The 25,520-nt window shown below is 37.5% G+C and overlaps 1 protein-coding gene across 10 annotated transcripts in view; it reads left to right on the forward strand.

The window, feature by feature from the left end:
* The window catches only part of Zbtb20 (zinc finger and BTB domain containing 20), a 752,057-nt gene that overhangs the window by 212,231 nt on the left and 514,306 nt on the right, over positions 1 to 25,520 (forward strand). Inside the window, exons 4-5 of one of the 10 annotated variants that reach the window (XM_050148760.1) lie at positions 2,276 to 2,393; positions 3,174 to 3,240. The exons of the other annotated variants lie outside the window; for them this stretch is intronic. The gene's annotated coding sequence lies outside the window, so the exon portion shown is untranslated. The remainder of the gene's footprint in view (positions 1 to 2,275; positions 2,394 to 3,173; positions 3,241 to 25,520) is intronic. 10 annotated transcript variants of the gene reach the window in all.

Consider the following 25,520-nt stretch of genomic DNA (forward strand, 5'->3'; position numbering starts at 1 on the left):
GGTGTGTGTAAATTAGGTCACTACTTTGTCACCGTGGTAACACGCATTGGGAAGGTGGATCTTAACCATCTCTATAGCACAGGTGATGTTGGCTGAGTTAGTAATAAGAGGTGCTTTTAAAACAAACACGGTGAATTTAATATGTTACAGTGTAAAAAAAAAAAACAGTCTGACGCTGGGTATCGGCAGATAGTTCTCTATGACACAAAGCAAGTACTGCCTGAAATCTCCATTAACGAGAAGGTTTAATGAGCCCGAGAATCAGAAATGTCATGTAAAACGTACTGAAAGTGTCTGAAAGGACAGATGCTGCAGCATCATGAAGTGATGGGCTCATTTCTCATGGAACAAGGGATTTGGGGGTTGGAGATCAGTTCTCTAGAACTTAAAATTGTTTTTAGAAATAAGTCGTGATTTTCAGAAGGCCTTTGACATTCTGATTATTTACTAGAGTGTCTGGAATCTAGTCAATGCTTAGAGGTGTTATTTTGGTTTTCATTTGTAAGGACTGTGCCTAATACTTTCTTTTGTGTGCTCTATTTTAATCAATATTCATAGTTGCTCATGGGGTAAAGCGTTGGCAGAGTTGGTTTCTGCCAGCACTCCAGCACTGATACTGTCTCTAACTCAGGCTTCCCACCAGGTGGAAAATCAGACATGCCTCAAGATCGCGTGTAGCGCCTGTGCAATCTGTTTGGCTGTCGAAGGCTCCAAATCATGTGGGCATTCTGCAGCCCTACAGAGTGGTAGAATTTCCTCACTTATCACTGACAAGTTCACACCTCTTTTGGTCATTAAAATTGTAAATGTGCATTATCAGATGCAAAAACATAGGCCAATGATCTTAAATCTACTTCTAAGGAAATAAGTCTCAGGCTGTTTCAGCCCTCAGTCATCGGTGCTGTTGTTTCCATTGTTCCTATGTTGTGGGTTCATGTGTAGTTTTATAGCTTTCAGTTGTCCGCATGTCCTCCCTAACATTTATATTACTTATTGTAATTTTGAAGCAGTTTTATTACTTATTTTTCAATGGCATTTAAGAAACTTGAATTCCCCTCATGTTTATTTTCACTTGGTTGTGACCTTAGCTATATTACTTATTTTGTGTGTTTTCAGTAGTTAATATTTACAAAAACACTGAACAAACTCTCTGAGATTGCTTTCTGTAATCTCTCTCTCTGTGCATCAAGGATGAGAGTTACTAAGGGAAGAGGCACATTGAGTCACCATGTCACAGTGTGTGTGTGTGGGGGGGTTTACTTCCTACGACAGTCAAGGATCCTGGTTTTCAGATTTATTTCTCTTTTTCATTATCCAAGAGCCCTGCAGGCTTGGAGACTCACAAAGGGACACCTGAGCTGAGTGGGGAACAGTTGGCTCAAGTGCTCTTTACTTGTAACTTGTCTTGCGTGTCCGTCCTCTTTATGTTCAAGTCTTCATCCCATCAACTCCCAGTGGACCTGGAAAAGCTTTTATTTTGAAGAGTGGATTATTACAAAAAGTCCTGAAGTCTCAAGGAAAATCTATGAACCTAGTGCAGGTGAGAGTATGCTTTATTCACTAAAGAACAGCAGCCAGCATTTGAAGACCCGGTCTGTTCAGCAGTGAGGAGAATGGCAGCCCAGATTAGTATTGGAATGAAAAATTTATCAAAGGATCCAAGGTTTTTTTAGAGATGGGACACCAAGCAAAATAAAGGGGTTGAGTTGTCAAATGTAGTAAAGTAAGTTATGGGAGAATCAGTGAATTTGGGCCTGAATTGTGGTAACCATGCTGTGGGTGGGAGCAGACACTTAAACAGAGTAGTTTCTTTCATTGTTTGATGAAATAATTTTTACCCCTTTTAAGTAGCATGTTAAAAGAGAAAGAGAGGTTGGTGTGACTGAGACAAAGAGCTTACACAGTTATAGAACTGGTTGGGTTTTATACCTTCCTTTACTGAGTATTGTCCTTCAGTACAATACAGAGCCATTTCTTTGTTCTCACAAGCTAGCAGTTAAATTGTATGTAAATGTATGCAAATTAGATGCTGTCTAATAAAGAGAGTCATTAGATGGAAGAAATATTTAGTTTAGGGAAAAAAAGCAGGTGTATTGTGTAAAAGAAAATGTAACACTACAAAAAAGCCCAAACTTCTGTGGACAGTTATAGAAAAAAATTATTAAAATAGATTTTTAAAGACTTACGTCTTCTTGACCTTTCCTTTGTGCTTATATATATGTGCTTGTTTTTAAAATATTTACATATAAAACTAGAGGATTGGCTTCTTTCCCAGAATTACTGGAAGCACCTTCACCAGGAACATTTGGACTTGAATAATCTCCACAGCAGCATTTTTTGAATTAAATGAAATGTAAAATGAATGATTATCCCAAGAAGAAGCTGTTCTTTAGGTTGGTAAATACCCATGGTCTCTTGACAGATTCCTTGCACCGGGTCATTCTGGTTACTTTTAGTTTACCTTTAAAGGAGGAAGAGTTCTGACTCCATTCCAGACTCTTAAAAAAAATCTTTAAAAGATATATAAACTGTAAGTTTCTTGAGAGAACCTTGCAGTTTTTCATGGTCAGTGCCTTGTTCAGTTTGTAATGTAATCCCTAGCTTCTTCTAGACACTTTCATCTTGCTTTGAGTGACTACATGTGACTAATTCCTTTATTGATCACATATATGATTATGGGTATGTCAAATACCTTTGTAATCCCTGGGATTAAGGTAGTGAACCAGTTCCCATGTTTGTTTGTAGCACTTATGTAGTAAAAGCTTATTAAAAACACTGTAATGCTATTCAGCTTCCTCAAGTCAGCCATGACAAAAATGTGGAGTGCCCATCACATGTGTCTCTCATGTGATATATGTGGGACAAGAACAGGTTTACCAGCGGCTCTGGGAGTTCAGAGTCCACAAAAGGAGCTGTATATACAACCATTTAGTACACAGAGGTTTGAAAAGTTACAAACACAATATGGGAAAATGAGGCAGAAATTCTGACCGCCTATGGGGGTATCAGAGATGATTCCTTAGAGGGAGGGGAAGTTGAAGTAAGAGCTGGCAAGGAACAGATGGTTGGCTATGATGGGGTATAGAAAAACAGGCTCTCAAAGTTCTCCACCTCAAATTCCCAAATTAGTAGAAAAATACTAGATTTTCTTTTATTCTCTTGTGAATTTCTAGGAACAGCTTGACTTTAACCTCTGTGGAAACACAAATGAGAACTGTGATGGATACAATAATTACTGAAGTAAGTCATATTTATAATCATATTCAGTCATTGACTGAGAAATAAAAAAAATTAAGCAAAAAGACTTTATAACTTTTTGGTTTGAAGACATTATAAGTATAAAATTTTATTATTACTCAATCTGTGATTCTGTCTGTGTTGTGAAGTCATGTTTGGGGGTGAGAGGCTTAGGGACCTCCAATAGGATGCTTCATTTATGTCTGCTAGTATACAGACATATTTTACAACATTTTTGTTAAACTCTTACTTTGATTTTATGGCAACCCTTGAGATATCATAACTAGTGTTACCATTTCCATTATCAGTAGGAAGGGTGTGAGGCCATAAACATTGAGTCACTTTGCTGGAATCACACAAAGTAAATGGCCATACCGTGCTTCCCTGAGAATCTGTCTAGTTTCTTTTCATTGGAACAGAAGCAACATACATCTTGGTTTCTAATTTTATTTTAAGTGTTTTCCATTGATTTGGTGATATATTCTCATTTTTCCACTATAGTGTGCATGACATATCAAAGATTGAATAGAGGGAGACATATATATATATATACATATATATATATATATATGAAAAAACCTGAACATTTTGGTATCTGAGAGTGTATATAAAAACCGTAATGGGCCTGTGGACTGAAAGAATTTGAATTTGCTTTCTTGACTTTTGAGTTACAGAGAAGATTTCAATGTGGGTGCAAGATGTGCTGCACTGAACTCATCTTGGAGTTAACCAAAGGGATGAGGGACTAACAGCTTTTGATATTACTTAGTGCTTATTATTGTTATTATTATTATTTCTTTTTAATTATGCAAAGTGCTAATCAGTTTGATTATGCACAGTGCTAATCAGGTTAATTATGCAAAGTGCTAATCAGTTCTTCTTGAAGCACACGAGGAGAGCAGAGGTGCTGGCGGTGAATGGCGTAGCTGGATGGGGGTGGTCACGGCAGTCATTCTGTATTAAGATAGGAAAAGACAAGATAGCAAATGGGATTTATCTATGAAGGTAAAGAGGAAAAGAGAGAACTGTGGGCACATGCAAGATTATAGTTTGCGCAGACAGTGTTTAGAATGCTTTTCTCCCTGTTGTAGAGTGTGATTGGATAGTCTGATATATCTGAAGGTCCTCATTTGAAGCCAGAAAGGCTACAGAGGGAAAGAAACAGAGTATTGTATAGCTAGACAAGTTGTCAAAACCACTTACTGTAGTTGGCAAGCACCAAGTCCTGAGAGGACAGTAGAGGAAGTAGAATCTAATAGACCTACACATGAAAGAGGGCATCAATAAGGAGAATTGAAAAATTAGCAGAGTGTCATTCTAATAAGATAAATAGGGCCACCTCACTACTGTATTGTAATTGGGCTGGCCATCTGTGCAGCATATTTCCTGAGGTGAAGTGAGGGCTGGCTTCTTAGTGCTGGCAGTAGTCTCTGTTGAGAGTGCTGATGACGAATATGACAATAAGGGTTTTATGGAATAGCTCCTAGTTGGATCAGCTTGGTTGCCACTGGAATCAAAGTGAATTTTAATATTAACTTGCTGGTCTGTGCTTATTAAGCCGGGTAACTTCCTGTGAAGATGAGCATATAGCAATATACTCCCGTGTTTTTATAGAACAATGACCAGAGAGTTCCCCTAGGAAAACCTTTTTATTCAGTCTTGTTCTGTTTGATAAGCTATCGATGAAATGTTGCAATACCTGCTTGTTTGAATGAATTCACAGAACAGAAACCATTTCAGGTTGCTAAGTGAATATTCACATCTTATAGAACTGTTTTCAGTCTGCTTGACTTCCTTAACTCTAGATTTGAGCTGGAGATTTATAAATTATTTGGAAAGAGGAGGGTCTGATTTTCTCAATTACTATAGGACAGTATTTTCTTTTTTAAGCGCATGTCCAAGCACAACTCCTCTTCACAAATACCTTATGTGAACTGGATTTCTGTCTGTCCGAACAGTGACAGCAGTCCCACAGAGACAGAGTCACTGGTGGCGCCTCCAGCCCAGGGCATATTAATGACTTATTTGTCCAGACAGCATGGATTCCTTGATAAAAATAAGCTTCGATTTTTATTTTTTCTTTAACCACTACCAATTTCCTTTTCAAATATGAAGAGAATGACATAAATCTTTGGTTTCCAAGGAGAGTCTGGAAAGAAATAGATTGTTAGAAGACAGTGCCCACAAATTGAGAAAGCCTGTTGGGGGCCCTTTGGGAATTTGGCTGGGAAATTCTGTAATAAGTAGTCCTTCTGCTCTGCTTCATAGGAACTTGGTTTTAGAAATGAAACATTGCTTGTGTTTTCCGCACTCCTAAAAACAAAGATAAAGATGAAGTATTCATATTAACACTTTAATAACGTATTTTGAATCACTTCTTAATAAACCTGAAAACTTTTCATAGTGATTCTAACTAAAGGGTACCTTATAAATAGACTTGCGTGGTATATACTAAACCCTTGATTTTTTTCTGAAGACCTTTGAAACCAACAGCATTGTGACATAGACATTTATAATGCCACTTGAAAGTTTCAAGGAGAAAATTACGTGATTCAAATAGCAAATGAAAATGAATTAAGTAAGACAGCAAATATGGCCTATGCACTTTTTATGTATTTATACTCATATCACAGACATGCTTGTACATATAGACCTACCTTCATTAAAACCAATGTTCCTTGAGTAAACAATTTGCAGAAAATATATGCACTGTGCTAGTTACAACACCCAGAATTCTCCTTGGTACTGGATTCCCTGTTAGCCCAAAACAACAAAAGTCCTTATCAGGAGGGTGCTTAGTGATAGGATTAAATGGTATTTACCTCATGATTTTCAACTCTAAGAAATTGATTGTCAGAGGCCAGTACTCACAGATTTAGAAAGTCTTTTGGGGACAAAACTTTTATGTTTTACTTGTTGTCAAATTTTCTCCTCACAGACAGCATATAAATCAGGTACTTGGCTTCAATATTCAGTTATGTAAAAATTAAGATGTTCTACTAAAGTGTTTCTAAGGTTAACTCATCTTATATACCACGTATATATAGCTGTCCATGAAATTAATTTGTATGTTACCATGAGAAAAACCTTAGAATTATATGAATTTCTTTCAGACTTTTATCTTTTTGCAAATAAGTAATTGTTGTTGCTCTTGTTGTTGTTGTTAATCCCAGGCATACTCCCAGTGTTTGGGTTTCTTTGCTGTGACAAAACAACATGACCAAATAACAAGTTGGGGATGACAGGGTCTATTTGGTTTACAGTCCATATCAAAGAAAGTCAGGATAGGACCTCAAACAGGCCAGGAAGCCAGAGGCAGTAGCTGATGCAGAGGCCACGAAGGGGTACTGCTTACTGATTTGCTCCCCATGTATTGCTCAGATTACTTTCTTATTGAACCTAGGACTCCTAGCCCAAGAATGACCCCAGCCATAGTAAGCTGGGCTCTCTCATATCAATCACTAATTAAGAAAATGCCCTACATCTGAATCTTATGGAAGCATTTTCTCAAGTGATATTCCTCCTTCTAAATACCTCTGATTTGTTGAAATAAATTGTTCTAAGCATGCAAGTATCCAGCACATCTAGCTTGGATTTCATGTTAAATTGAATATAGATATGATGCATTTTGGAAAATTCTTGGGTTTCAAACTTAGATTTCCCAGTTACTGCTGAGAAGGTCATAATATATTTGATCTCCCTCACAGTTTGGTTCTCTGTATTAGTTGAACTAAATCATGTAAACCATGTCATTGAGTGCCCAGTGGCTCACAGGAAGCTGTGACTCCTATCTCAGTTCTTTTTTTTTTGACAAGAGTAGCCTCCCTAACTCTGCTACCCAAATACCATGAACCAATGCGGTTCCTTTTGTCTGGTCTGCTTTTTTATTTTTCATTAAGCTTGTTTTTAAATTTTCTACTTTCTCTTCCCTTATAACTTTCTTGTTCTTCTTATGTAATTTGACCACTCCTCAACTTAATCAGTTTTTGGTAACTTGTATTTATTGTATGTGACATAGTCTTGATATTAGCAGTAAGAATGTGTATACCTGTAATTGAAGCCAATTAAATAGAAATGTATTGTCTTCATCTGGACTGTAACTTAATTGTTTGTTGTTTTATCTTAACTATACTGGAAAATTCTTGAATGTGAAAGTAACAATTTACATTCTTGTTTATCGGGTATCTACGTGGACTCTACCAAAAGGCATCACGCAGTCTACAGGGGATGAGGAATTTTAAGGCAGAAAAATGCATGATCTGTTGATGAATAAATTATTGAGGAGGTGAAGATGTTGAGAAAGCTTCTTGGGAGAAATATTAGGAAGGCATGTTAAAGGAAATAGTGCTTGGACAAATCCAAGCACTTTTGGAAATTACCTTAATTTTTTTGTTGGGAAACATGAGAAAAGATGAATTCTAAACAGTGAGGAGAACATAAAAAGATTAATGCAGAGAAGTTGACTGGCAACAGGATGATAAGAGAATCAGGGATAGAATGAGGAGAATAGATTGCTTGCTTGTGATGAAGGACCTATAAGTGCTTTATAATCTTGTGGTCTTATAGTCCTATCCTTTCAAAATATGTAAATATTTGTGATAGAGAAAACATTGTGAGATTAGTTAGAGCATAAAGGCACTTGCCATCAAGTCTGATAACCTGGGTATGATTCCCAGGATCCACAAGGTAGAAGGAGTGGACCAACTCCTAAAAGTTGTCATCTGACCTCCATATATATGCATAGCATGCAGACAGCAGATAAACAAGACAGTCACAGAAATACATAGAAGCATATAATATTGCAAGAATATAGACATTAGCTTTTTGTGAAGAAAGAAACTAGTGAACAACAGAACAAAAAAAAAAAAAAGGAAAATGGAACACCATGTGAAAAAGGTCAAGTTTATTTTAAAACATGGGTTTCAGTCACCCTTTTTGATTACAGTTAAAATGGGGCTCTTTGTATGACTTAGACCCTAGAAGGTGAGGATGTTAAAGAATACATTTTATATTAACAAACTATTATTTGAAAAGATGAAAATTGAAGGACAACAATGATGTTCTGTTGACATTAGATAAAAAGTATGTCTACAAATAAGCACAGGCTTATGGCCAACGCTAAGAAAGTGGAGATACTGATTGGTTAATTTTTTAGAGTACTGGGCCTGAGGGATAAATATGACCTATGTGTGAAAAGAACAGAAGACCATGGATCCCCATGACTGTCTACACTGTTTGTTGGAAGTTGGTTATTTTGACTAGCAGTTAACTGAAAAATTAGATAAACCTTAAATAAGCACTTGAGTGATATTGATAGGGATCTGAACATTAGTTTGCAAATCTTGAGTTTTTCCTGCATGTGGTTGTAACAAAGATAAATCCATGTACATATTCATGGCTCTACTTAATTCCACCATATAACTGAATGTACCTGCCTGTGCCTCTTCCTTGCCTACATTGATTCCACCAGATAATTGAATCTCTTACCTGTGCCTCTTCCCTTTCCTCTAAGAACTCTGTTCATGACAAGACTTCATATGTGGAATAGGAAACAATTGTATCATGATCATGGGAGTTAACATTTGACACTTGTGTCAAGATAAGAAGGGGAAGTGTGGATGCAGGAAGGAAGATAACTATAGCAGAGCTGTCAGGGATAGGTAGGCTGTAGTAGGATGGTAGGGGAGAAAGGAAGGGTGGAAAGATTTTTAAAGCACCTTTTAAAAATGTTTAAAGTGATCAACACAGAGAGGGGATTCATTTCTTTTTAAAAAATGTATTTATTTATTAAAAATTTTCACCTCCTCCCCTCCTCCCATTTCCCTTCCACTCCCCCCACTCCTCTCCCCCTCCCTCTCCAGTCCTAAGAGAAGTGAGGGTGCCCTGCCCTGTGGGAAGTCCAAGGCCCTCCCCCCTCCATCCAGGTCTAGGAAGGTGTGTATCCAAACAGACTAGACTCCCAAAAAGCTAGTACATGCACTAGAATCAAAACCCAGTGCCATTACCATTGGCTTCTCAGCAGTCCTCATTGTCAGCTACATTCAGGGAGTCTGGTTTGATCACATGCTCTATCAGTCCCAGTCCAGCTGGCCTTGGTGAGCTCGCATTAGATCAGTCACAATATCTCAGTGGGTGGAAACACCCCTCATGGTCCTGACTTACTTGCTCATGTTCTCCCTCCTTCTGCTCTTCATCTGGACTTGGGAGATCAGTCCAGCGCTCCAATGTGGGTCTCTGTCTCTATCTCCATTAGTCGCCAGATGAAGGTTCTATGGTGATATGCAAGATATTCATCAGTGTGGCTATGGGATAAGGCTGTTCAGGTACCCTCTCCTCTGATGCCCAAGGATCTACATGGGAACATCTCCTTGAACACCTGGGAACCCCTCTAGAGCCAAGTCTCTTGCCAACCCTAAAATGGCTCCCTTAATTAAGATATCTACTTCCCTGATTCCATATCCACCCTTCCTCCATCTCAACCATCCCATTCCCCCAAGCTCTCCCCAATCCTCCCCTTCTCTCTCCCCATTTCCCCTTCCCCCATCCCATCCCCACCTCCACCCACTGCTCCCAACTTTTGCATGGCTATCTCCACTCTACTGGATGCTTTCTTGAGAAACTGGATGAGATTTGGAATGTTTTTCAGTGGGTGTTTCTGACTGGCTGCTGGTCTAAAGTAGGTATTCTGTGAGACACAAGTTCATTCTCATATTCCCACAACCATCAGCACACAGAGTGAAGAAATGAGTTGTGAATGTGTGTGATTTATGATGTTTATCACTTATCCCTGAATTTAAAAGTTTAAGGGAGTAGAAGGAAAATGTCAAACCAGAATGGGTTTCCTACTAGACAGCAGGACCCTGACCCTGATTCCATGTGTGTTTCCCTAATGCAATTTTTACTTATGTATTTTCACTTTTTACTAATCAGATAAACAAAGTTTCCTGTTAACCATACCAAACTTGTGTATAGGTGAGAGGAGAGACTTGGACTTTTCAGGCATTATTTGTGGTCTGCCATAATCTTCACAAGATTATATGGTTAAATAATCAAGAAATTTTAGCAAGTAAGACACTATCAATTAGAATACTATTAGCCAGTATTGTTATGCAGGAATTAAAGTCCACCTTGGGTAGCTCTTGAGCCATGTAATTATGCTCTGTACAATTGACTAGCCATCATTTATATTTGATATTACTTAATTGATATGTCTGGAAACTTAATAGCATCCCAGTGCTAACGTCAAGGACTTGGATGATTTCCTAACACGCACTACACATTTTTATGCAGTACGTTTTATCCAAAATCAAATGTCCATTTTGGAGTCCTTTCTTAAAAATATCTTCGTATTCTGAAAATAATACTTTTTTCTTATACTTTCATTTTCTTAACGTTTTAGAAGGGAAATTCTGGATGGGTAATGTAACATTAAACATATGGCTACACAAAGTTTAGAAAAGCTGTGGCCATCAAAAATAAATATAAATATTGGTAATAACGCTGATGGAATTTCACATGTGTAGTTTATTGTGAGAAAACAAAAAGATTTGCACAGATCTTAGATAAGAAAGCAGGCTTGCTGATTAGCAAAAATATAAATGAAGGCATCTGCTGGTGGACTTGCCTCCTTGCTTCAAGTTCAGAGAAGGCACCTTAAGTCAGATGCAGTTTTCATATCGTCAGCAGTATTGGCTCTACTATTATTTTAAAAGGAAGCAATCACATATTTTAAATCAATAAAATATATAGTTATATGCGTATATTGCTGCTAATGAATTTACCATAATATAAAAAAAGAGGTAGCAATATTTCTAGTTACAGAATCTCACAGTTTGAAGGCTCCTTTATGGTTTGCATCTTCACTGTTGTGTTTAGTTTTAGCGTTACTATCTTCTACCCAGTAGGAATGCAAGTAAACATGGAATCTCTGAACCATCAACAAAACTACATGCTCTTACCTCTGCCTTACCCTTAGGTGTATGCTGAAGTCACTGTGAGATTTTTCTGTTTGGGTTTGATAACCACAGTCTTTGGATAGGAATCACTTTGTGCCTTTACTTTTGCATTATGCTCTAGTCTAAAATAGAGACACAGAGTCCAGTTGGAGAGCAGTTTCAGCAGCCATCCTCTTTTGAGTATTTGAGAAGAACTCCGGAAGGCTTCTGCTATGATCTATAACAAAAACGGAAAGTATGCCTGCAAAACAGAGGAGGAGTGGTAGAAAAATCAGGGCAAAAACATGTGAGGGGATTCTGTAGAACTCATTCGACAATTTCTAAGTTGGCTATAGTCTGTGAGTTCTGATATTAACCCTGTGTATATGAGGAAGTTGAAGAAAATAAGAAGCCTTAAGAATCAGCTGCAGATTATTTTTAGGAAGTAGCAAATGATGAGATGATAGTCATACAAAAGAAGTTGAAAATCTTTGGCTTGATTTAATAGTTATGCTGGTTACTTTTTGTCAGCTTGACATAAAGCAGAGTTATCATGGAAGAGAGAACTTCCATTGAAGAACTGACTCCTTCAGATTGCATTCTGGACATGTCTTGATTAATAATTGATGTGAAGAGCCCAGCCCACTGTAGGCAGTATTAACCTGGATAGGTGGGCCTGGATTAGACAGAAAGACTGGGAGAGCAAGCCAGTAAGGAGAGTCCCACTGTGTTCTCTGCTTCAGTTCCTGCCTCCACTTTTCCTGCTTTAGTTCCTTTGATGGTGGTCTATATCCTCTAAGCCATATAAACCTTTCCTCCCTTTATTGCTTGTATCATGATGTTTACCACTGCAATGGGAAGCTGAGACAATAAGCAGGGAAATCTTGTGATATAAGAGTGGATGAATGAAAGGCAGTGTGTTAATCTTAATTTAAAAAAAAGTCTTGGCAGATATTGAGGAAGTACCCAACAAAACTTCTTTTGTATTAAGTAGACCCGATAAGCAAGCTTTTGAGGCAGAATCTGAAGAACACAGGGGAATCATTTTCTTCCTAAGTACATTTATTCAGTATTCCAGTGGGTCTTGAACTAGGGACTTAAAATCTTTTTTTTTTTTTTTTTTGACACTGACATTACGCTAGTTACCTCCGATGTTTCATTCCTATCACTAGAAAAGATAGAGCGGTGCTAGTAACTCCAGAGAAGCAACTTGGATAGACACCAGAAGACGCACAGGAAGGCCATGGCTTGGTAGGGATGTTTAATCAGAGCACTCCTGTCAGTTGGGTTGTTTTGCCTGCACAAAGGTGACTGCCTGAGTTAAGGTAAATAGACTGGTTATCTGCAGTGTCTCAGTTCCTGGGTTCCCTTTCTGCCTGGGCAGCATTTCCATACTGAGTCGCTACTTTTATAGTGAAAAATAGTTAAACCAGTCTAAGTATATTTTATTATAAAACTGATGAAATCTTTTTGTACAAGCTAGTGAAATATGATAATTATGTATTTAAAAATGTTTTTCATGTCCAGTTCCATTGATCATGTGTATCAGGTACAAATGAAGATTCTAAGTATGGAAAAAGGACTATGTTTGCATTGCTCTGCTTGTTTGGACATCCCTAAGCAGGATTCATTTTTTTCTGTTTATTGACAGTACTCTTTCTTCTTTTGTAAAATTATAATGTATACATCATCAGCATATATTTGGTTGCATAGTGAGAGTAGGTTTTTAGTAAATGTAGCCAGAAGGAAATATAAAAATTCATTGCACTAGTTTTAAGGCTTTGGGTAAAAGAGGTTTGTTCTGTGAACTTTGAATTACATAAGACAGAGTGCTGTGTTTAGGAGACATAAAAGCAGATTAAAAGTCAAGGAAAGCAGCATTGCTTATCCTTGGAGAGTGCTTGGCTCTTTATCTGCTAGAGAAAGAGGCAGGCATTACTGCGATTCTCCCTGCTCTGATACTGACATGTCTGTCAGTTGTGGTTACTTGGAGAATTTTGGCAATGATACACAATTTTCCTTGAGAAAAATAAAAATAGATGCCATATATTGGAATTGGACATGGTTTTTTTTATTTGTTTTTATTTTCATTTTCCTTAAAAATCATTTTTTCCTTCCTTTCCCAGCAGTTGTAGCTTCTTTGGTTTTTAGCATAGAGGGTAGGGGGAATATAGATAGGTACCCCGAGACTGAGTAAATGTCACTTATTTTTCTTTTTATGTGTACTTGTTAAAGGCATCACACCGACCCTAACCTTAACTAAACAAAGATATTTGGGAGACTTGGCAAAAAGTATGACTCTGTGTGCTGAGAAGGGTTCCAAGCATGCAGTGTAACCCATGTAACTGAAATGGAATTGTCCACCCTCAGCTAAAACTAAGTTTTATCTGAAAACTTGAGGTGCCCATCTTGTTGATACTTGAGAAGTGTTTTTATTCTTGAGTGCCGTAGAGCTGGGATTAAAATTCACAGACAGAAATTGGATTGGCTGGATAGTGCACAGTGAGACACAAAACAAGCCTGAGCTTTTTGTGTTAATTCCTTCACTGTCCCATAACCTCTTACTTCCCAAGGTGGAGGGCCACCTCTGTCATGTACCTTGCTGTCATGGTGAATCATGACGATTCCCTACCAGTCAGGAAAGTAAATCTTAGTCATCCACCTGATGGTGTTTGCTGTCTTTACCATTTACTTCTCAGGAACAGTCTGGGGATTTTGTTTTCAATATGTGTCCTTCTTCTCTTCTTCTAAGATTCCAGTGCTCTTAAAATGTCATGCCCCTCACGGGCTGTGGTGGGGCAAGCCTTTAAACCCAAAACTCAGGAGGCAGAGGCAGGGATATCTCTGTGAGTTCAAGGCTGGCCTGGTCTGCAGAGTGAGTTCCAGTACGGCCAGAGTCTCAAGGAAAAATTCAAAACATCATCCACATTCTCTGGACCTGTTGTTTTTGCTTTTGTTAAAGGAGCATGCTCCCCATGCTGTGTTGTATTATCTCCTGGTTTTCACTAGGAAATGTTTAAGCTGCATTCATGGCTAGGATTGTGTGTATATGTGATGTACTTCACATGTTGTATTGATCAGAGTACTTGGGAAAGAAACTGTTAGCATCCATACACTTATAGAAAGAGGTTACACAAGAAAACGACTCACAGGATTATGGAGTCTGTTTAGTCTCAAGGTCCACAGATGGGTGAGCCAAAAGATAGAGGCCTGATCATTGAAAATCGATCAGATGGCATTGCTACAGTCTGAAGACCACCAGGCTTAGCAAGAACCAGTGTTACAGCCGGAGTCAGAGGAAGGAGAGAGGCCCTCTCACTTGCCGGGAAGTCACCGTTTGATTCAGTTCATATCTTTGATTGATTGGATAGGGCCCATCCATTTAATCCTGACAGAAATGCAACTCACAGTTCTGTGAAGAAAATTCCATTGCTTATTATTTAATGATTGTTTATATTTTGTCAAATAGAATGTCTCTCTTTCCTACTCACTGCTTAACAATAGATAAATACTTAACCTTACTTTACTCAGATAATATTGAATAAAGCCCATGTTCAGTCTCAAAGCTGGTTCCTGAGGTTGTTGGTTTGACTTCTGCAAATAACACAAGCTGTGGACACTAAATTTTCTTACATATAATGACCTACTGTTTGTGTATAACCTACACACATCTTGATATTTAAAATCATGTTTAGATTCCTTTGAATATCTAATATAATATAAATGCTATATAAATATTTGTTTTACTAGATGGCTTAATAATGACTAAAATGTACATGATTATCAGATGAACATTGTTTTAGAATTATTTTTGATCCATGGCCATATGAATTTTTGGATGCAGAACCCAAGGATACGAACAAATAATTTTAATAATTAAACGAAACAGTTTGTGTAAAATACTCAATAGTGACTAATGTTTTATTTGTGTACACATATAATTAAGGTCCACAGTGATAAAAGTCTGGTCCAAAAACCATAAGTGAATGGTAAGAATGAGCTTTGAACTTATGCTGTCTTCTTTCCAAGTCAGGTGTTTCATTATTCCTGTCTTAGGCCTTTGAAAGGAACAATATAATGGAAGGGCTAAGCTTGTCACATTAGCCTCCCTGAGTTAAAGTCCTCAGTCTCTCACTTCCCAAAAGTTTAGAGAAGTTACTTAACTTCTCTGTTCATGAGCTTCCTCATCTTCAGAACAGGGATAACAACATTTATAAAGTAAAAGAGAAGTTAAATTATTTCTAGGAATAGTGCCTTTATCCATGAATTTTAAAGAAACAATTTCAGACACAAAAGGGAAGGGCTCATGGAGAGGTTTCTGTATTCACCCTCAAATTATGATATCTGTCACTTGGATTTAAGGACAATGTAGGAAATCAATGGAAATATTCAAAATATGTTAATATTCTTAATGTTACAGATAGCTTTCTATTGCAGTCAATTTGGAAACAGTTTGAGATGGTAAAAATCATGAGTTTTGTTCAGAATATTTGTGTATCTTTAAACTGAAGTTGAAACTAATAGACAGGAAGAACTTGATGTAGATGCACTGTGCCTGTGAAGTGGGGAAATGGTGGATCCACCACTTCAATAAGAATTTGCACTTTGAAAGGTGCATAAGAAAATACAGAAATTGAGAATGTTATATATGACTTCTAATATGTCAATCAAAACAGTTGAAAACATAAAATACTTTCCTACATATCCTTGTTTTCAGACAAATATATTTGCTTGAAGGTCTAAACACACTGGAAATAGACACCATGGGAAAGCATCGTTTGTGGTGGTGTAGGAGGCTAGAAGTGTTGACTCAGTACATGATCCTTTTGTGTGATGAATTAAATGCCACATGCTTCAGTTTTCTGTGTTCTTTCAGCCATGTTACAATAAACATGATTTTGTAGGAAGAATAGGAATGTTATTAATGTTTATAAGAGATACGTGAGAGGTTGAGTTTCCTTTGGTCATTATGAAACAAAACTCCAAGAGAAAAAAACTTTTTTTAATCCTTGGAGTAGTATTAAAAATCACATTAAGTGCAAGCTATTAAGGGAACCATAAAGTTCATATGTAGACTAAAAGGAATGTGTCAATAGAGAAGAGAAATTGTGGGAGAAAAATTTAAGAAAATATATATCATGATACCTTTTGCACTTTGATATAGTCCTCAATTTCCTTTAAATTTTGACATATAGTAATAGCTACAAATTTGACTTCTGTTATTGAATTATCTGTAGCCCATTTGCCTCCTGTAATTTGGGAGTTTTTTCAGAATAGGCAACAATTATGGTTGTTATTACATGAAAACTATTAGGAAACAACTAAAATTGTATGCTAAATATCCATATGATAGTAGCTACTTTTATCATTTTATTTTAAGAGAATTACAAAACTTTCTTATATATTTTTTAGCAATTGACATGAACATTAATCAAAAGGAAGAATAATTACTAAGAAACCAGGGACTGGAAAGATGTTTCAGTCAGTGAATCACTTATGTTCAGGCCTGAGGACCTGAGTTCAGATTCCTAGCACCCATATAAAAAACCATCCATGGTTTTGCATGCCTATAATCCCAGAACTGAGAATATGGAGACAAGAGGATACTGGAAGAACTGTTGGACATCCAATTTACTAAATTGGTGAGCTTTATATTGAGTGAGAGAGCCTTTGTCTAAAATAAGGAGGGAAGGGGAGTGATTGAGAAAGATGCTGGCCTGTGCATATACATGCATCCACATGCATGCACACATATACAAGCACATATGCAAACACTTGGGCATATACAAAACCACAAAGTTTTCCAATAGGTTAAATAGGAATAAAGGAAAGGATATAATTGATCTTGAAAATATTTTTTGCTTTGACTAAATAAATAAGGGAAATGAATAAAAATGACAAATACAGATGTTCAAGAAGATTCTGATTGTACTCCAGTGAATCTTATGGATTGTCTAGCTAGAGACACTGTCAATGGACAGGTACCTTGAGTGACAGTTGAGTGCTTGGGGTAGTTGTATCACTGTCAAGAAGGTATATTCAGGAAAGTAATGTGAAATAATTCTTTTTTTTGTTTGGTGTGTGTATTTCTTTTATTTATTAATTTATTAAAGATTTCTGTCTTTTCCCCACCGCCGCCTCCCATTTCCCTCCCCCTCCCCCATCAAGTCTCCCTCCCTTGTCAGCCCAAAGAGCAATCAGGGTTCCTTGCCCTGTGGGAAGTCCAATGACCACCCACCTCCATCCAGGTCTAGTAAGGTGAGCATCCAAACTGCCTAGGCTCCCACAAAGCCAATACATGCAGTAGGATCAAAAACCCACTGCCATTGTTCTTGAGTTCTCAGTAGTCCTCATTGCCCTCTAAGTTCAGCAAGACTGGTTTTATCCCAGGTTTTTTCAGACCCAGGCCAGCTGGCCTTGGTGAGTTCCCGATAGAACATCTTTGCTGGAGAGGTTGTGGAGAAAGGGGTACACTCATCCATTGCTGGTGGGAATGCAAACTTGTGCAACCACTTTGGAAAGAAATGTGGAGGTTTCTCAGGAAATTTGGGATCAACCTACCCCTGGACCCAGCAATACCACTCTTGGGAATATACCCAAGAGAGGCCTTATCATACAACAAAAGTATATGCTCTACTGTGTTCATAGCAGCATTGTTTGTAATAGCCAGAACCTGGAAACAACCTAGATGCCCTTCAATGGAAGAATGGATGAAGAAAGTATGGAATATATACATATTAGAGTACTACTCAGCAGTAAAAAAACAAGGACTTCTTGAAGTTTGCAGGCAAATGGATGGAAATAGAAAACACTATCCTGAGTGAGGTAAGCCAGACCCAAAAAGAGGAACATGGGATGCACTCACTCCTATTTGGTTTCTACCCATAAATAAAGGGCATTGAGCCTATAATTCGTGATCTTAGAGAAGCTAAATAAGAAGGAGAACCCAAAGAAAATCATATAGGCATCCTCCTGAATATTAACCTTCATCAGGCGATGAAAGGAGACAGAGACAGAGACCCACATTGGAGCACCGGACTGAAATATCAAGGTTCAAATCAGGAGCACCAGGAGAGAGAGCACGAGTAAGGAACTCAGGACCGCGAGGGGTGCACCCACACACTGAGACAATGTGAAATAATTCTGAATGTAATAATGATTTTACATGTAAATTTCAGTGTACAAAATCATGGAGCCAGGAGGTAGAAGCAGATTCACCTAGTTTCTTTTGTTTTATAATTATTAATTATATTTCTTTATTTTATATACGTGTTATATGTATGACCATATTGGTCTTGGTAGTTGAATTCAGGTCATTGTGCTTGGTGTCAGTCAGCTTTACCTGCTGAGCTATAACACCATTCTTTATATCTAGTTTCTTATTTTCCTGTATTAGAAAGTCAAATGCATCAATATCATGTCTTAGCTTATTTTCCTTTATCAAGGAGTGGTTAGATTGCTTTTTATAACATTGCTGAACTCCTACCTAAAAGGTAACATCTTTCTGCTTCGGATTTAGAAGAATAAAACTTAAGGTTACTGCTAGTAGCAATGGTACATATTAAACTTAGATGCCCTTCACTCCTCTGACTTTCTCATAATGTAAGGAGTCTGTAACATGTCTGAAAAATCCGTTTTCAAGAAGAATTAACTACAAAAGCGTATTTTCTGGCCTAAATGTGAACTGGTCAAAATTGAGATTATTTTCAAGTAGCTAAGTAGATTATCAGGGTGTAATATTACTCTTGAAAAAACTAGAGACAAATTTCTGCTGTGTCACGCGTAAGAGACTTTTCCAGATAACTGAGGTAGGAAGATCCACCTCAACTGACTGATGTAAAGAAGTAGGTGACCTGAGCACTGATATTCATCACTCTCTGCTTCCTGCCTATAGATGCAGTGTGATCAACTGTCTCATGCACGTGCTGCTATGGCCACACCTCAACTATGAGCCAAAATAAACTGCTTCCTTAAGCTGTATTTTTCTGGTATTTTGTCACAGCAATGAGACAGGTAAATAATATGCAGGGTATGTTCAGATGTGCATGTATCTCTGCAAGTTAAGATTTAATGTGTTATTCTTTGATGTGTGGTGATTTGAATGAGAATGCCTCATAGGCTCATGTGTTTGCATACTTGGTCCACAATTAGTAGAATTGTTTGGGAAGGGTTAGGAGGTGTGGCCTTGTTGGAGGATGTGTGTTGCTGGGGATGGGTTTTGAGGTCTTAAAAGACTTAGGATGTTCCCCAAATTACTTGCTCTCTGCCGTCTTCTTGTAGATCAAGATGTAAGCGTTCAGCTGTTTCTGTGATCATGCCTTCGTACCTCCATCATGTACCTAACCCTCTAAAAACCTAAGCGCAAGTTAAGCACTTTCCTTTATAAATTGCCTTGGTCCTGGTGTTTTAGCACAGCAAATGAAAAGTAATTAAGACAGAGGTATTATTCCTAAACATCTGTTTTAGTTGTAGGTATAACCTACTTTGAAGTAGTCCAAATAAAACTGTATTTGTGTAAGGTGAGAACTAAGAAGAATAACGATTAATATATAACTTACATTCTTCAGAATCCATTTGGTTGTATGAATAAATCTCTCAAAACTTAATCCAGTTATCTAGGTAATTATCACTCATCCATTTTATGGGTATTTGTTTCAATTAATCATTATTCTTACATTTTTCTATAGTCTCATTTATTTTAAACAATAAACTGGATTGTTGAATACTCTGTAATTTAGGGAAGAAAATGCTAATAGCAAACAATACTAACAGATTCATAGGCATAGCTTGCTTACAGTTGTACTTTATACTTACATACTCCTCCAGACTCACAGAAATTGTGTAACCTCTAAAAACAATACTTCTTCTTCTTCCAATACTTGGCACACAGTATGTGATCAATAAATCTTTGCTAAACAAAGTCATACTTTTATAAAAATGATCCCTGTTCTAGATCCACTCATATATGATCAAATAAAATCATTTTGCTTTATCCCTAATGGGAAAATTATGATGTGGTGTTTCTAGCTTACAAACATAACCTGTTCTACAACTCAGACAGGTAGTATTGAATGTGAGGTTGTTTTCTGACTATTTATTTAGAAAAATCATTGATTCATACAGCACTTGCTATGGCTTCAGGTCAGATCTAGGCTCTGGATATTGACATGGTATTAAACAAGACACAGAGTTTTATTTACATAGACTCAATACTGGTTCTTAGAAGTATAACTCTTAGAATTGTGTTTAACACATGGCATAGATCAATATTTGCCAAGCAATAATATTCTTAGAGAGTGTCCCTAATATTTTCAAGGATGTTCATTCATTCATTCATTCATTCAAAGCTCACAGCTTCTGGACTAAACAAAATTCATGTGGAACAAGTAGGTAAGGAAAATACAATGCTTTAGATATATTCTCATTACATTTCATTAATCTTCCTGGGCACCTACTTCTAAAACAGAATCATCTTTCTACTTGCTTTTATATTTGTTGTGTGGCCATGATAAGCTAAGGTCATGTGATTCTCAGCTAAAAATAATGAAGATGTGATAATATTCTAATTCTCACAAAGCACCGCATAACTTAGTAAATTAATGTTTGCATAGTGCTTAGAAATCTGAGGTTGAAAATTGCTGAGAGAAATGTACAGAACTATTATTGCCACTAAAATTATGATAGACAATTTTTTCTCCACCAAAAGACCTCACTGAATTGGTGTTTATATTGTAAAGCTGTATGCCACATTAAAAAAAAATAAATTAACAAATAAATAAATAATAAGATGTTCAGTATATATCTAAATGGAAAATAAATAATGATCTGTCCTTTCATTATAATATGATTTTAAAAAATTGCCAAGGAATCACTATTGGGGGAAGTAAATGGCATTTAAGACCTGATGATTCACTAGTCTGGACAGATGGGTGATTATATCTTGTTACATAAGTGACAGGTGGTGCCCCTAGTGTAATGGATTCCAAAGTTCTGATTTTTGCCTCTTCTTATTAAATAGTGTTTGGCTTGGGGTAGTAACTACTCTCTCTGATTCTAAGTAAAAGAAGAATTAGTTGGTGGGAGGGCAGAGGTTTGGTTTTGGGTATGTGGTGCTGCTGTTGGCTCCTTAGTTAATCCCATCCATGCTTCAGCCTGACTAAACCGAGAGGTTGCAACTGTTTCCTATCAAGAAGTTGTGATTTCGGAACAGGTCCGAATGTACTCTTCCTAGAATGTGAGTTCTTCACACAGCTTTCCATACCAATGAGAGATTTTAGGATTGTTACTGTGCCATGCCTTCTCATATACTTAGAGGATGGAGTTTATGCTGCAAAATTTAAAGAAGAATAAATTAACACTATTTTGTTCACTCAACAAATTTATAGTGATCACCGACTACCCACCCATTCCATCTACTAAGAGCAATTCACAGTACTCATAAACTATGAGGAATCAAACTAAAAAGTACTTGGCTTCTGTAGTACTTCCTCTGTTTTAGTAGGGAACAGAGAGGAGATAAATAATAAATATATAATTTTAGTAAAGGACAAATGTCATGAAAGAAACAAAAGCCAGTCATTAAGGGTGGAGATGACAACTTTCTTAGCGATGCTGATAGAGTGAACTGGTGGATCACAGCGTACTTTTCAAAATGACTTCTAGTTTCAGGTTTCAAGATGCTTTCTTGATATTTGTGATTTTAACAGGAACATAAAAGGTGTGAATATTTTCAGTCAGGTGTCACAGGTCTCTGTCTCCTGACAGAACCCAACTACTCACTCTGATTGTTGTTGAGAGAGAATGCCACAAGACAGTTTGAAGAGACCCACCTGGAGAGTCATATGTTACTGAGGAAATTGAGGCCACACCACAGGGTTCTTACTCTTGTTAATAAGAAGAGAATTTAAGAATTGAATTACATGGAACATGAGGATAATTTTATTCGAGTTTAAAAGAAAAATGCCATGGCAGGCCAGAAAATAAGAGGAGAAAAAAAATAAAACATGTTATTTGTAAGCTAGTACATGGTAGAGTGGTGATAGGGATATGGTTTCAGGTAAAAAGAGGGAAAGAGTCCAGAGTGAGGAAGCATTTCTGCTCAGACTGACTAGCATCTAAAAGAAAGAAAGAGAAAGAAAAAAAGTAAAGTTCCTTTTCTGAGTTAGAAAATACAGCTGTATTGTAGTAACTCTAAGTACGGTGGGAAGCATGGAGTTTCTGGGAAGGAAAAGTACATTTAGCTCATTAAAGAGTTGATTCTTCCTATCTCTATAGCATAGTAACAGGTGAACCATTCTTAATGAGTGGTGGTCACCTTGCCAGATGATTGACACTCTAGCCTTTCTGGTAGGTACTCTGTTGATCAGGTGAGTGGCAGTGGAAAATGGATTAGCTCCATCCAGTGGAAGGGAAAATGGTATGTGACGCTTTAATCTTAGAGCTGATGAGAATGTTTTATAGTAGATTCCATTTTTTAACCATGAGGATTTAGCTCTGTTTTGTTAAGCTGTAACAAAGCTCTGAGGAGACTCCTGTAACATTCTCCCCTTGTGATGTGCTAACCTTCAAACAATTTATGAGATGGCCTGAATAGGGCCTAAGTACAGCCCATTTTCAGCCTGAAAACCTAAACATCCTGTTCCAAAGCTGTTTAGCAAAAGGCCCTGTTTCTGGACTGAGCATTGCTTGGCCCCTCACAGACAGCCTCCAGGTAGGGTGCTCATTTATCAGAGATAAGAAGTCAAGGCTTGCTCTTGGCATTCCTGGTCTGAGAACCAAGGACATTTCCTGCTCCTAGCCAGGAACAATAAAGGAATTGTTCCCTTTGAGAATCCTTGCCTCTAAACTGCTTAGTTAGTTTCTGACTCCTGACCTCAGCTTTGACTCAGAACCCTGAGGGAGGCTGAGGGAGGCCCTGTGTCTGGTCTTTCTTTTCAGCCTTCTCCACTGGTTAGCCACTCCAGCAGGCATGAGGCCTGTATGTTGTGCTATTGTAATTCTTAATTCTATTCTGTCTTGGAAATCTCTAATTTTTCTGAAGAACTGACATTTCTAATAGAATGACAAACATCCTTGATTGATTTTGTGAAGTTGAAAAACTTAAATCATAGTTTTTTTTTCTTTTTACTTTGAAAAAAACTTTTTTTCACATAATATATCCTGATTATGATTTCTCCTTCTTCTACTCCTCCCAATTTCTCCCAATCGTCTCCCATCTGAACCCACCCCTTTTTTATCTCACACGAGAAAAGAAACAGGCTTTGAAGACATAATAATATAATAAGGTAAAGCAATACTTAATACAACGTAATAGGAAAAAACAGACAGATATAGATGCAGAGACCCCTTTGTTCACACATTCAGGAATCCCACAAAAATTCTAAACTGGAAGTTATAATATATACTCAAAGCACTTGTGAGGTAAAAAAAGAGAAAACATATAAGTATAAGTAAAATAAAATTTAAAATTTAAAAAAGAAACTAAAAAAAAAGGCTCTGACTTGACATTATGAGACAAGGACCCTTCAGTGTTGTTACTGACTTCATTTTCTGTTGGCATCTACTACTGTTGGGCATGCAGTCTACCCTCATAGTAGTTTATTTCTCCAGGAAGACTCCTTGAAGAACACTAAGGGTTTTGTTTGTTTGTTTGTTTTTGGTTTGGTTGGGTTTTTCGAGACAGGGTTTCACTGTAGCTTTGGAGCCTGTCCTGGACCTAGCTCTTGTAGACCAGGTTAGCCACAAACTCACAGAGATCTACCTGCCTCTGCCTCCTGAGTGCTGGGATTAAAGAGATATGCCAGCACCGCTGGTGAAAACTAAGTTTTTTATTTGTAAGTGGTTTTTAATTGGAGATAGCTTCTGGGTTAAGGATGGAGGCATGTGTTTATTTCTACTCTCAGCTCTAGGACTCCATCTAATGCAGATCCATTCAGGCCCTGTGCATGCTGCCTCATTCTCTGTCAGTCAGTCCTGTTGACTTAAAGTTCCCTATTTCCTTAGTGTCCTCCATCCCCTTCGACTCTTACTCTCTTTTTGAGTCTTCTTCTGCAGGGTTCCCTGAGCTGAGAAGAAGGATTTGATTGATATACTCCTTTAAAAAGGGCTAAGTGTTCCAAGGTCTCTCATTTTCTGTATAATGGTCTGCCTGTGGGTCTGTGTATTTATTCTCAGCTGCTTAAGGAAGAAGCTTCTCTGATAATGGCTGAGCAAATAACTGACCTATGAGTATGAGCAGAATGACATTGCTACTTTTTTTTTTTTAAGACCAGTATTATTTGGTTTTCCCCTAAGTCCCTGGGCTATTTAGCCCAAGTTCTTGGTTATCCCAGCAGTTTTGAGTATGGGTTCCATCTTGTGGAGTGAACCTAGTCAATCACATATCAGTAGGGTACTCACACAAACTTTGAACCACCAGCCTGTCTCACTGGCAGCGCGCCATTGTAGACCAAAGGATTTGTGGCGGGGTTGGTAGAAAAACTTTCTGTTTTAAAAATATTTTGTTTCTACCTTTTCAATGGAGGCTTCTGGCAAATTTCTTTGTAAGACAATCAGATCTTAATTTTGTTGGAGTTCCTGAGTGTTTTGTAAATGTTAATTATAACATAAACACTATAGTAACTGTAGTTGCTTTAATAGGAATGGCCCCTACAGACTCATGTGTTTGAATGCTTGTCCCATAGGGAGTGCCACTATTAGGACTTAGAGCCTTGTTGGAGTAAGTGTGGCCTTGTTCGAGGAAGTGTGTCACTGTAGAAGCGGGTTTTGAGGTCTTAACATGCTCAAGCTAGGCTTAATGTAGCCGTTTTTCTCTACTGCCTACAGATCAAGATGTAAAACTCATCTTCTTCAGCACCTTGTCTTCCTGCATGCTGCCAGTTTCCCACCATGATGATAATGACTTAACCTCTGAACCATCCATCCCCAATTAAATGTTTTCCTTTATGAGTTGCCGTGGTCATGGTGTCTGCACAGCAATAGCAACCCTAACTAAGACAGGAACTGTAGTTTCAGAACATAAGCATGGATTAGTCCTTAACTTCTTTCATTTGTGAAAGAGTACTTCAAGCCTGAGATTTGAACTTGAATACAGAGCAGTGAGGAAGAGCATGTGTGTCATGTCAGTGGCACTGCATTTGTGAAGTGCCTGTACACACATGTAGACTGCTCTGCTCTCTACCCCATGTTTTTTCAAAAGCTTTTCTAGTAGACTGCTTTTGTTTAGATCATGCCATGAGCTGTAATGTAGTATATTAGGCATGAGTATAGGAATCTATAGCAATGTTCTGATATCTGAAGAGTAGCTACAAACTTATGAAAACAGTCATATAAAGCCATTTATTGCTCCGT

This window comes from Alexandromys fortis, unplaced genomic scaffold, assembly GCF_014885135.2.
Source record: "Alexandromys fortis isolate MF-2015 unplaced genomic scaffold, M_Fortis_MF-2015_v1.1 scaffold_4, whole genome shotgun sequence".
Taxonomy (NCBI): Eukaryota; Metazoa; Chordata; class Mammalia; order Rodentia; family Cricetidae; genus Alexandromys; species Alexandromys fortis.